Source organism: Balaenoptera acutorostrata, chromosome 10 (assembly GCF_949987535.1).
Source record: "Balaenoptera acutorostrata chromosome 10, mBalAcu1.1, whole genome shotgun sequence".
Lineage (NCBI taxonomy): Eukaryota > Metazoa > Chordata > Mammalia > Artiodactyla > Balaenopteridae > Balaenoptera > Balaenoptera acutorostrata.
The window spans coordinates 33,266,287-33,280,766 of record NC_080073.1 but is presented as its reverse complement, the minus strand read 5'-3'; the positions used below and the strand labels follow the sequence as shown (position 1 = coordinate 33,280,766).

Here is a 14,480-nt window from a genome sequence, read left to right as displayed (position 1 = left end):
CTTATGAATGCATTCTCAGAGGTCCATGAGTTTCATAAAAATTTGAAATTTCTTTGTTTTAATTTTAATGATAATACAAATAAAATTATCTAAAATTAAGACACAACTTTTATCTGTGCTGACAATTTATGTTTCATTCATTCATTCAAAATATATCTATTGAACATCTACTATGTGCCAGGCACAATACTATGCATTGGAGATATAACAATGAGCAAAAGAGACAAGTACCTGACCTCATGGAACTTAGAATCTAAAAAGGGGAGACAATCAGTAAACACACAGAAGTATAGCATATCAGGAAACAGTGCTGATAACCCTAACCCTAACCAATAAACAAAACATGAAAATGGTAAGAGGGTATTAATTTCATGCAGGATAGACAAGTAGTCAGTCATACTGCCTCACCAATGTGACATATGAGTAAAGATATATGAAAGATAGCTTCAGAAAATAAGATTTATTTTCCCCACGGTTGTCACAAACATTTTTAAGGGTCTACAAGAACGTTTTTTTATTTTTACTTTAAAAGGGACACATATACTAAAGTTTGGGGGAGACATAGGGGTGGATATTTTACAGTTGGAAGATAGCCTGAAAGGAAGATTAGAGGCAGAGAAATCAATGAGAAGGTATTGGAATAATCCAAGTTACAAGACAGGTAACTATAAACACCAGGAAAAGCTAGAGAAAATACAAAATCAAACGAAAATACAAAAATACCTCTTTGCATGCATAGATGACCATGCATGAAAGTAAGAGAAATCCTTGGGAGCCAAAAACAAAAAAGAAAATTAAAAATCAGATTAGTGAAAGGAGCTGAGGGTTTGTCTGTCAAGGGCTCAAGGCAGGGGCAGAGAGAGTGAGCTTGGGTTCACAGCCTTAGAAGCGTGCCAGAACAGGCTCTGGGCAAGTTAAAGCTGAGACCCCCTCCATAAAACTGGATCTGTGAAATGGTAGATGACAGCCTGAACTCTGGACTCAGGACACGATAAAACTAGTTTCTCCAAGGGTCTACCTTCATGTGAATATGGGGTTCACTTTCCAGTGCCTAAAGTGGAGAAATAAAAATAAAAATGATCCCAAGGTGATACCTGCAAAAAGAAATGCTCTGGAAGTACAGTCTTTCAACCCAGATCATGCAGAATCTCAAATATCAAATGATATTCAAAGAAAGAATGACTAAAAATTTTCTAAAATTCATTAAAGATTGAGGGAAGCAAAATATATCCAAACAAGATAAGTAAAATTAAACTCACACCCAAGTATAGCAAAGCAAAACTACAGAACATCAAGCATAAAGAGAAGGTTTTAAAAGCAACCAGAGAGAAGGAATAGATTAACTGCAAAGGAATAATGCAAGATGACAATAGACTTCAAGGAAGTAACAATATTATTTCAATAACAAAAGATTGATACTGCTAAGAGAACACTTTCAACCTTAGAATTTTACTCCCAGTTAATCTGCCATTCAAGAATGAAGAGAAAATAAAGGTATCTTGAGACAAAAACAGTTTACCACTAACATAATCCACCTGAAATAGCAGTGTGTTACACTAGCTCATAAGAGCCAAATTTTCTGGACTCTTGAGAGTCAGCTGACAATATGTTGGTTACTTGAAATCAGCCATGGTGGGAGTATTTACACCATGGAAAACAGCAAACACTAAAAATCAGGCTCTTTTGCCCTCAGGGAACCAGCTGTTAAACATTTACAAGCACACCACAAACATTAAGGAACTTCTAGAATATGTACTTCAAGAAAAAAGAAAAATCTAGAAGGAAGAATTGATACGAATGAAGGACAGGTGATCAAATAAATATGGTAAATGTTGTAATTCTAAGCACTGATTATATAAAACAATAATAATGATGACAACTAATTTGGACAGAATCAGGAGTTTATCAATCAGGTGATCAACTTATGCTGTGGTAACAAACCCAAAATCTCTATGGCTTAAAACAGCAAATGTTTATTTCTCACTCATGCTAAATATCCTTCAGAGGTTAGCAGGAGGACTCTGCCCATTGTAGCCTCCCAAGGACCTCATCTCAAAACCTTCTTCAACAATTGCTACAGGTCATATGGTGAACTACACCCTAGCTCTTGAAGCTTTCTGTTTCTGATACTTCACGGGCCAAAGCAAGTCACATGGCCATGCCTAATTTCAAAGGGGACTGGAAAATATTCAATACAACACTATCATATCCCCAGGGAGATACATAAAGAAAAACATATAAGACTGGAGGCAACTGGTTGGTGTTAAAACGTTCCAAATTCTTCATGGATTTTTTTTTTTTTGAGAAAACTAAGATAAACAGGTTAACTTTAGACTTGAATTCAAGTGCACATGTTAAAATTCAAATGTAACAGTTAAAAGAAGAGAATATAACTTCCAAATATGTAGGAAAGGAGAATAAAGAAAATGCAAACAATCAAAAAAAAAGATGAAATTGATGTAGAAAAGGGAGAGCAAATAGGAAGCACAAAATAAAACAGTGGAAATAAATCCAAACATACCAGTAATTACAATAAAGGTAAATGGAATAAACTTACCACCTAAAAGGACAGAAATCATCTTTTGGCATTTTTTAATGCTGTTATATCTGTTTATAAGCAATATGCCTAAAACTTAAAAACACAGAAAAGTTGAAAGTAAAAGGATGGATTCAGAACACAGGCATGAAATCACACAGGCCTGGAAGCCACAAAACCTCAGGCAAATCACTTAACCTGGGGGAGTGGCAGTTTCCTCACTTGTAGGATGAGCTTTACAATATTACACTAGTTCCACATATGAACCATGTTACAAAGTTCACAACACTTCACAATGTTATTAGGATAAGCTGTGCGTAAAGTGCTTCAAACAGGGCTTGGTTCATAGCAGCAGCCTGGAAAATGATAGCTGTCATCTTATTAATCCTACCTGCCCACACACAGTCGGGTAGTGTTTGCAAACAGGACTTCAATCACTCTTCCCATCCCTATCCTCATGTACTTTTGTAATGTAACTTTGCTACCACTCCCATCAAGAAGTCCAATCTATTGCTCCACCCCCTGGGTGTCTTTTTTTTAATAAATTTATTTATTTTATTTTTGGCTGTGTTGGGTCTTCATTTCTGTGTGAGGGCTTTCTCTAGTTGCGGCGAGCGGGGGCCACTCTTCATCGCAGTGCGCGGGCCTCTATCGCGGCCTCTCTTGTTGCGGAGCACAGGCTCCAGACACGCAGGCTCAGTAGTTGTGGCTCACGGGCCCAGTTGCTCCGCAGCATGTGGGATCTTCCCAGACCAGGGCTCGAACCTGTGTCCCCTGCATTGGCAGGCAGATTCTCAACCACTGCGCCACCAGGGAAGCCCCCCCGGGTGTCTTTTGATTAACAGAATTCAGAGGTTATGTCTGTGAGTTCCATGCCAAGGCCTCAAGACACCTTGCCACTTCACTTTCATCCTCTTGAGACTTCGGCTTCCAGCCAAGAAGGAGTTACAAACACAGAATAATTTTCTCGCCTGAAACAACTAATAAACCAGACAACATATAAAACAATGGTTTCAAGAATAGTAATCCCTGACTTCCCTGGTGGCACAGTGGTTAAGAATCTGCCTGCCAATGCAGGGGACACGGGTTCAATCCCTGGTCTGGGAAGATCCCACATGCCGTGGAGCAACTAAGCCCGTGCACCACAACTGAGCCTGCGCGCTAGGGCCCGCGAGCCACAACTACTGAGCCCGCATGCTACAACTACTGAAGCCCACGCTCCTAGAGCCTGTGCTCTGCAAGAGGAGCCACCGCAATGAGAAGCCCGTGCACCACAACGAAGAGTAGCCCCTGCTTGCTGCAACTGGAGAAAGCCCACGCACAGCAATGAAGACCCAACGAGGCCAAAAATAAATAAATAAAATAAATAAATTTATTTTAAAAAATTTGTTAAAAAATAGTAATCCCTGAGAGATGGGAATCAAATGAGGTGAGCACTATAACTGCCCCAGCCTATTGCCTGAAGACAATGTCCAGGCTGCAGCACAAGGAGGGGAATCCCAGGCAAAGACCTATAGTCTCCCTAGTTTGGGAGGAGTCTGGGAAGATCAAGGCAACTAAAGTTCACAGGGCAGAGAGCTGCAGAGGGTCCCCCTTGAGTATTCAGCTATTAACCATCACATGTGTGTGAATAAACTGCCTGAGGCCAGGGAAAGAACCACCCAAAAGGATAGAGGAAACCATACTTGGAGCTCAGACTTTTGCCCTCTTGATATTAAGCCCAAGATACCCTCTTTAAGACTACGAGAGCATGAGAAGAAAGACCCAAGCAGGGGCTTCCCTTGTGGCACAGTGGTTAAGAATCCGCCTGACAATGCAGAGGACATGGGTTCGAGCCCTGGTCCAGGAAGATCCCACATGCCGTGGAGCAACTAAGCCCATGCACCACAACTATAGAACCTGCACTCTAGAGCCCATGAGCCACAACTATGAAGCCGGTGTGCCTACAGCCCATGCTCCACAACAAGAGAAGCCACCGCAATGAGAAGCCCACGCACCTCAACAAAGAGTAGCCCCTGCTTGCTGCAACTAGAGAAAGCCCACATGCAGCAACAAAGACCCAACACAGCCAAAAATAAATTAATTAGTTAAATTTAAAAAAAGAAAGACCCAACCAAAAGGCAGCACCAACCACCAGACATGTGACAGAGGCCATCTTAAACCAAACAGCCCTGTCAAATCACCAGATGACTGCAGCCTCATGAATGACCCTAGAAGAAATAAGCAGAAGAACCACCGAGCTGAGCCCAGCCAAGTCAGGCCAAAATTAATGATCCTCAGAACTATAAGCAAATAAAAGTATTATTTTAAGTCCCCAAGTTTGGGGCTGATTTATTACAGTGCAATAGATAACTGATATAAAAGACGCCTAAAACAATGTTGTATATACAGAAAAATGAGCAATACATGTCCAGTAAATGGCCCATCCCTGCCTCCCACTGGCATAACCAATACCTAAGGGCAGCCAGTCCCAACTACAGCAAGAATCATAGCCTTCCTGCAGGAAATTAAAACCATTCTGGAAACACGTTCTGAATCAGAGAATCTGGAAATATCACAGCTCAAATGTCACATCTACTGTAAAACACTCGCAAGATTCTGCTGATGGAAATACCCGCTTCTTCCTCTTGTTTCCATGGAACACTGAAGATAGCCCTGCTCTTACACCTATGTCAGGGTAGTCTGGGGACCTCCTATCCTCAGCAGCAGCCAGCCCCAGGCACAGCTCAACAGTTCACCTCTTACTCGTGGTGAGTCACTTAGCACACTTCCTGTCCCTCAACAATAACTACACTGGATGCAGCATGCTGGGCTATTTTAATCCTTGAGAAAGAGGTCAGAACACAGAGATTAAAGGATGACTAAGGAAGCAGCTCTGTGGTAGTGATGACAGAGGAAGCTGGCTTTACATTTATCAAGACCCTCCCCCGCCCCATGACTCACCCTGCCCCAGTGGGGAGAAATACCAGCTGCAGTCTCAGGAGCCAATAGTCCACAAGATAGTTCAAAACTCTAATGAGCTTTTGTGCATCTCCAAGTCAGCCTGCTTCAAAATGAGCATCTGTCTGCTGCCCTTGGTCACAGAGGAAAATGACAAGCCAGGAGTTCATGCCAATCTGAAAAGCCCAGATGAACCATAGACACAAGAGCCTGTTGGAAAGTAAAAAATTAAAAATCACCCCGGACCCCTGGCTACCTCTGAGACCTCATTTCCCACCACTCTCACCTTCACTGAATAGGCTACAGCTAACCCCAGCCTCCTTGCTGTTCCTCAAGCATGCCAGGCACACTCCTGCCTCAAAGCTGTTGCTTTCACCCTTCCCTCTGCCTGGAATGCTCTTCCACCAGATGGCTGAATGGGTCCCTCCCTCACTTTATTTAGTTCCCCACTCAAGCATCATTTCCTCAGGGAGGTCATCATGAACTACTCCATCTAAATTAGGCCCCTCACATTCACCCTGGCATTCTCTATTCCCTTACCCTGCTCTTTTCCCTCATACCACACAACATCACTAGACATTACCAACATCTATCTATCTTTAATTACTGTGTCTATCTTCTAACTAGACATGAGCTCCGTGAGGGTAGGGATTTGACTATTTGTTAAAAACTGTACACTCAGTGCCAAAAACAGTGCCACACTCCTAGTAGATGGTCGATAAATATTTGTTCCATAAATTAATTTATTAACTATATGATGTCCTCCATACATTATAAATGTGTTGTCAATAGTGCTGTGCGTGGCTCATGAAAATTAGATTACAAGCTCTATAAAGACAGATGCTAAACTTGTCTTGCTCATTTATGGACTATATGTAAAAAGAATAACTAACACTTAAAAAGTGCTTACTCTGCATTGAGCCTTATGCTAAGATCTGTATATGCATTTTCTCACATCTTCAAAACAACTTTATGGAGTGTGATTACCATCCCCTTTTTACAGATGAGGAAAGTCACAGCTGAGATTTGAGTCTGACTTTGGGACCCAAGTTCTTAACCCCAATGCTACGTTCCCAGGTAAGAAACAGAATGAATGAATGACTGGATTATGAGCTAGAGATGTCCATCATGACTTGCTCTGGTCACAACCTACTCCAAGCAACTCTGTCCATCCACAGCCAAGCTCCATGTCAGTTGGCCCTGCTCCTGCCTCCCCCCAGTCCAGTGGCTAAATGGACCAAGGAATAGGCCTCTCACCCATGGCCTGACTGGGCCATCGTATGTCTCTCAGAAAAATGGAATTGGAAACTGAGAGCCTGAGGCAGTCAACACAGGAAGCAAAGTTGCAAAGAATTCCTCAGGAAGATATGGGGCTTTGACAAACCAAAGTCGCAGGGAAGCCCAAGTTCTGAGGAAGCAAAATAAACATGGAGGAGGCTGTGGAAGGTAGATAGTAAAGAGGGAAGAATAGGGCAGGAAAGCCACAGAAATGCCCAAAGGAACAGCCAACTTAGATACCAGTAGTGCTTCAGTTTCAGCTCCAGTGAACCTCTGGCTTCTTTCTCTTGAGGTAGCTTGAATAATCTCAACTTACCCAAACAACCATAGTGTAATAAATTGGCCAGACTAAAATACAGGATGAGAAATGGCCTTCTTATCCAATAGGACCCTCTCTGGAACCACGCTGAATTGCTTACTAATCCTGGACATGTAAGAGAGAGCTAGGAGAGTTCCAGATTTCAGATTTTTCTCCCTCCACCGCTCCTGACCTTCAAGGTCACCAACTTCTGCTGTTCTTGGCTATTTCTGGCCAGAAGGAGAGCTCCTGTGGCTGTGCATAGCCAGGCTGTTCCGTAGGTTCCCTCAGCAAAGCCTGTGGGCCTCTAGTGACTCATCTCTCTTTCTTTATGCCACAGCCCTCTCGTTCTCAGGAAGCAGCAGGACAGAGGCTGTGTCAGGCCATGGTGAGGCACCTGCTCCACTTCTCCTCGACTCCTTTGTTCTCTGAGAACTCTCCTCACTCATGAGTTCTTTTCTCAAGGGTCCCATGATCTGTTTCTGCGATCTGGCTTTCTTTTGGTGAGCCTCAGTCCACCAAACTAGGGCTGCATAGGTCTAGATTCCACTTACGTTAAGAGCTCAAGTTCTTTCCCCACAAATGTTCCATGACACCTGGGCGGCCTGGGAGCATACAAAGGGAGTGCTGCTGCCTAACTCTGCCTGCTGACCAATTCAACTCAGCCCCAGTCAAAATATCCCCTTGGAAGACCACTGAAAGATAATGGACCCCTATTTACATTTCACTACTCTAAGTACACATTCGTGCTGCCTTCTAAAGTGACACCAAATTCCCTCAAGAGAATCAAAGAAACACTAACCAGAAGGAGCCTAATTCATTCCTTCCAGTTTGCGTATGATGAAACTGAGTTATAACAGGGCAAGGAGGAACACCTCAGGCCCAAATAAGGCAAACATGAGTAAGGAGAATTCCTTTGTAGGTCTACCCTCCTCAAAGCACAATGTGGTTTAGTTCAGAAAACACTAACTCATGGCCAATATCAACAGTGTTATACAGGAAGCTATGACCATACGAAGATGAGTAATGTCCTCTTCAAGGTAACTCAGTGGGAGCGAGATTGACCCACATATTTATGTGATAAGATAGGAATCTGTACATGTTATACCTGAGGCAGAAATAAAGTGCTACGGTAACCTCAATCAGGAGTGTAAAAGATAAATGTGACCAGAAAGGGCTCCAAGGAGAAGGTCCTCATGCTTCCAGTCTCAGCTTGACTGCTCCCTCCTCACAGAGGCTTCCATGACCTCACAGGCTGGGGCTGTGCCCTGGCTGCACAACCCCACAGCACCTTGGTCTTTCTTTCACTTCTATAACTGATTCATTTTCCGTATTTTTGTCACTAGATGCAAACTCCACAAAATCAGGAATCTCATCCTCAGTATCCACCAGAGCGCTTTACACACTATAGGTACACAGTAAAGAAACATATGTATATGTGCACGTGTGTACGTATATGTGCGTGTGTTTGTGTGTATAATGAAATGAGTAGGATATACCACAACCGTATTAGAGAAAGAGAAGGTACAAATGGGAATTTTCAGAATAGCCTTTGCAAAGGCAAAGAAGAAAGGAACAGAAGAAGAAAAAAGAGGCAAAGCAGGAGGGTAAATAATAATTGCATCAAGTAACATTTACTAACCCCTTACAATAGCTCCATACATGGATTCTCTCATTTAATCCTCCCAACTACTCTAAGGGAGGTAGTGTTATTAGTCATGTTTTACAGACAAGGAAACTGGGGTAGAGAGAAGTCAAGTAATCATACAGGGTTATACACACCCAAGGTCACACACTGAAGAGTAAGAGCCAGACTGGAACCCAATGAGTCTGATCTCAGAAGCTGAACTCTTCATCACCATCTGACACTGAATTTGAAAAAGAACAGCAGACTTTGTGAAAAGAGAGAGAAAGAAGCCCAGATTTGGTGTTTGGAAAAGTACAGGAACGTCTCCTCTGAGAGCTAGCTTCTTGAAGGATGCAGCCCCAGCCACTGGCATCCTAAAAGTAATTCAAATAAAAATGGTGGAAGAGCAGAGCAACAGACAAATCCATCGACATCAAAGCTCAGATATTTCCCTGTATCTTCCCAATGGGCCTTCCCCTAGCTCCCCCTTGGTCACCTTCTTTTATTTTCCAATAAAAAGACATTTATGGATCCTGAAAATAATCAAAAGCAAAATAATTTTTTACAAATTATAACATGGGAAGTAGACTTCTGATATTTGAAAGATTTTGTTATGAACAGACTGAAGTATAAATTCTATTTTGAGAGAAGGCTAAGGATTTATTTTTTACTCTTTTACCCTAACTTCATTTAGAACATAAATCAGAAACAAATCCAGTTCTACAAAATGTCCAACAATGAAAATTATTCGGCACAATAGGACTTTTTAAAAATAGTTTAAAGGACCTTCCAAAGCAATGACTGGTTAAATAATTGCCTGGTATTTAAAGTAAGCCAATGACTTCTATGACTTTCTAGCTTTCGGTAGATTTTGAAGATCCACCATAACCTGAAGTGGATACAACTCACAGTTTTCTGTTTTGTAAAATATCCACTTTACTACCTGGTTTCCTCCAAAAGAGCCAAAGACAGGTAGCATATTCTTTTCATCCACTCCCTTTTCCTTTCAACCACACACTTGTGTTAGAAGCATCTGGTTGTAACCACAAGACAGTTATACTTTTGCTACCAGTCATTATCATTATTCTCAATAAACTCCTTAAATGGTTGCTAACCATCTTCCTATCTCCAATCTATAAGCTGATAGGAACAAAGTGAGAAAAATATTACTCTTTTATTTATTAATTTTTGAATAAACAATGTTATAAAAACTCCAGTGGGGGCCCAGTCTTGGCCAACCCCCATACTTTTGTGAGTTTTACCCCAAGGAGCCCTATCAGGCTTTCACAATAAAGCCAGGAAGGAGAAAAGTCCTTTGGTTCTTCCTGCAAGGAGTTTGGGGAAAGCAGTGATTATGTATTCCCAGAGCATTCTGTTCTACTTAACAAGGTCTGCCCTCAAAGTAAACTAGCAATATTTTACCAGAACCTAACTGAGGGAAGGGAAATACCCAACTCCAACTTTCTCTAGCCTTCCTGTCTCTCCTAAGAGGGAAAAACAAAATGAAACTGAGAAGCCCTAGTGAAGGTCACAGCCCAGGGGCACAGGCTCACTAGCAGACAGAGACCGAACAACTTTAGACACATTTCTAGTTGTCCAAGTACTTTCACATATATTTTCTCATTTATTGCCATCCTGCAGGACAGTCAAGGAAAAGGACATTGTCCCATTTTGCAGATAAGAAACTTAAGCTCTGGGAGGATGCTAAACATTGGTGTGGCCAGACTTTAAATCCAGCTATTTAAACCCTTTCAGTCCAGAGCAGTTTTCACTAAACCACGTATTTTCCTATATAACTTATAGATTAGAAAGTGTTCACTGAATTACTGGATCAAAACTTAATTACAGGGCTTCCCTGGTGGCTCAGTGGTTGAGAATCTGCCTGCTAATGCAGGGGACACGGGTTTGAGCCCTGGTCTGGGAAGATCCCACATGCCACGGAGCAACTGGGCCCGTGAGCCACAACTGCTGAGCCTGCGCGTCTGGAGCCTGTGCTCCGCGACAAGAGAGGCCGCGATAGTGAGAGGCCCGTGCACCGCAATGAAGAGTGGCCCCCACTCACCGCAACTAGAGAAAGCCCTCGCACGAAACGAAGACCCAACACAGCTAAAAATAAACAAAAATAAATAAATAAAGTAGCTATTAATTTAAAAAAACACTTAATTACAGTCCCCAACTTATAATACTAATACCATTTATCGAGCCCTTACTTTAGGACGGACACTGTGACAAGTTCTTCCCATGCATTATCTCATTTGATGCTCACTGTATTCCTTATGAGGGAGATACTACTGCTTGGTCCATTTTCCAGTAAGAGTCTCAGGATCATAAAGGCCCAAGGTCACACATCAAGCAGGGGTAATTAAAAGGTGAGCCCTTAACCACGTGTGCTTCATTCTAATCATGGCAGGTGGCAAAGACTCCCTCCTTGATCAAACTTTAATTAGGCTCCTCTGAGCACTCTCATCAACTAAACCTCAACTTGGCCTCTGTTCTGTCCTTGCCAGGCCTGCAAAACCCAGACTTAGCAAGAACCTGTTAAGTCAGTTTAAAGAGAATCCCCCACCCTAGGTATCTGGTGATGTTCCTCATCCTCCTCCTTTGACGTCTAAGTCCGTGGCCTGCCTTTAGCAAGAATTCTCCTACCCTTGATGTCTCCCCTTAGTAATTTTCCACCCACTCACCCCCTCACTCTGCTCATTGGCTATAATCTCCAGCTGTCTTTGCTGTATTCCAAGTTAAGCCCCATCTCTCTCCTGTAGTGCAATAACCCTATTGCAGTAATCTTGAATAAAGTCTTCCTTACCATTTTAACAAGTGCCAGAATAACTGTTTTGTGAACACAGGAATGATACTCCAACAAAATAACAGTTCTCAGGAGCTTCTGGAACCAAGTTTCTACCATGCAGAGGACTCTGAAGCTTTGTTGACCTGCACCCCACAGGCCTACAAGGCCTATACATGCCCAGCTTCAAGACCGAAGAAAGAGCCTGGAGTCAGTGACAGAGATATCAGTGGTTTAATGGATAGGGGGAGCTTACCGTGTGAAGCAAGGTCCTGAAGCGACAACCCACCCTGCGCGGCACGGCAGAACATGGCAGCAGCCTTCACTCCCGGGGAAAGGGGAGGTTACTACTTATAGGGGGAAGTGACGTCAGGTTGGCTCATTGGTTGCCAGGGAAACCAGCAGAGGCGCACACCCCTCAGGTGCCTCTTTGATAAGCTATCAAGGTGCAGGTATTTTGATTTAATGGTTAGAACAATCACCAGCTGGGGTGGGGGTAAGTATGTAGGACGGTCAGTCATGTGAGTAGGGTGTAGGTGAAATAGGCACTGGTCGAGCAGGGGATGTACAGAGAGCAAGAGAACAGCCACTTTGGGTGGCCTCATCATACACACTTGTACATACTAAGATGTTCATGCACTATTTTAAATCAGTATTTGATGTGATGGGGGGAAAAGTACAAGGGCACCAAGCACCTAAACATGGGAAGTGAAGGCTGGTAGGCCCATGTGGAATCAATCACACTTCAGTAGCTGCACCCAGCCCAGCCCAGCCCAGCCCAGGCAATGATTTGTGGGCAGGTGGCTTTGAGGCACGTCAGTTTCTCACTCTCCCCATCACCAACATTTGCCTTCTGGACCCCAAAAGCTAAGAGAGGAAAGATGATGAAACCTCACATCTAGATTTTCGGGGCCAAGCACCCCACTCACAGCCAAAAAAGGGTACTCACTGTACCCCCAAACCCAGATTATGTAAGACCTAATTCATGCTGAAGGTTTACTGGTGAGACTACTCCCATTGCCTCCATTCTGAGCTTTCAGGGTTCAGAAAGCAGAGCAGGGAAGATGGGAACCTAATAGCCGCTTACAAGAACACTTCTGAAACAGGCTCTGGGGACTGACTCCAGGGGAGAGACTTCCTGTATTACACACACACACACACACACACACATGCACACATATACACATGCATAGAGTTGCTTTTGCTCTGAGAGGAAAGGTGCTTAGGGAGGCATTGTGAACTATTGTCAAAGCATACAAACATCTTAGCCCTGAGTCATCACCATAAGGATAATAACCATGACAAAAATAATAGCAGCTACTAGTTATTGAACACCTGCTGGTGCCAACAGGGTACTAGTGACTTAAATCATTGTGTTTACTCCTAACAGCCCTATGAGTTGACTAGATTTTCCAATGAGGAAACTAAGCCTTAGAGAGGTAAAGTAACATGTCCAACAGCACCCAGCAGAGCCAGGATTTCTACCCAGATCTGTCCAATTCCAAGACCAGCGTTCCTTCCACCTCATCCAGAAATTCACGTCAGGAATCATTCTATCAAACACGTGAGTGCGACTCAATACTCAGTGTCTCAGTGTCAAAGCCCTTCCTGAGCCAATTAATTTCACGTGGTAACACACGCCAGCCACAGAGTAGGTACTCAGTAAATATCTGCTGAATGAAAGAATCTGTTTAGGCTCTTAATATTTCCAGTTTATTGAGGACTATATCTTTTGCTTCAGGGCTCTTCTCACCAGATTTTCCTACTTTTTTTGGTAACAACAATGGAAACTGTTATATCCCTTTGTTATGGACTGAATGTTTGTGTCTCTCCAAAATTCATATGTTGAAATCTAACCTTCAAAATGATTAGGTCATGAGGAGAGTGGAGCACTCATGAATGGGATTAGTACCCTTATAAACGAGACCCCGGAGAGCTCTCTTGCTCTCTCTCTCTCTCTCTGCCGTGTGAGGCAAGAAACAAGAAAATGGCCATCTACTACCTGTAAAGAGGGCACTCACTAGAACTTGTCCATACTGGCACTCTGCTCTCAGACTTCCAGCCTCCAGAACTGTGAGAAATAAATTTCTGTTGTTTATAAGTCACCGAGTCTATGGTATTCTGTTACAGCAGCCTGAACTAAGACACCCTTTGATCCCATAATTGCACTCCTAGGAATCATATCCAAGAGGATAATCAGAGAGGCTCTTTTATTTTGAGAGACAGGGGGAGACAGAGAAAGAGAGAAATAAGAAAAAGGAAGAAGAGGAAAAAAAATTTTTTAATTCCCAACGTGGACACTGCATTTTCCATTTACTTGGCCTCAACAGTAAGGATATGGCATTTTTGAAACAAGAGATGAATCCTTTGGAGGAAGTCATGTGTTCATTTCTCACTGAAAAGGTAAAGTTTTCAGTTCATGCTGCCAGAGCCTTTTCCAGTATCCAACACATGGTCACACTTGGTTCACACATAGTAGTCCCTCACAGATAGGATAAAATCAGTTGACTGGACCCATGAGCTAATTGTCAGAGATGGTCCATTAAATTCTTATGCTCTCTCTCATCTACAGCTGGTAAGAATGTAAACTGAAACACCCTCTCAAAGGGCAGAGTGGCCATCTGGATCCAGAGACTTAAATGTGTGCCTTCCCTTTGATCTCCTGAGTCCATTACTAGGAATGCGACCCAAGGAAATCATCTGAAAGCCAGACAAGGATTTAGGTTGCAGAACATTCGTTGAGTTTCTCATGTTGACAAAATTTAGCAAACAACTTCAATGTGGGATACTGGAGAAATGGTTAAATAAGTTGTGGTTCAGCCATTTGGTGGATTATGAAGCAGAGAATAATAAAAATCCCATCTCTCACATATGTTTTATGGCATGGGTAAATGCTCACAATAAAACATTAAATAAAAAAGCAAGACTCAAAACTGTAACACTATTAAACCAATTTTTCTAAACAATAAAAATTAGATAAGTTATTTTGTCTTTACATATATGCATATCAAAGACC

The 14,480-nt window shown here is 42.6% G+C and overlaps 1 protein-coding gene across 4 annotated transcripts in view; it reads right to left on the bottom strand.

The window, feature by feature from the left end:
• ERC2 (ELKS/RAB6-interacting/CAST family member 2) overlaps positions 1–14,480 on the bottom strand; it is a 974,163-nt gene that overhangs the window by 822,682 nt on the left and 137,001 nt on the right. The window lies entirely within an intron of this gene.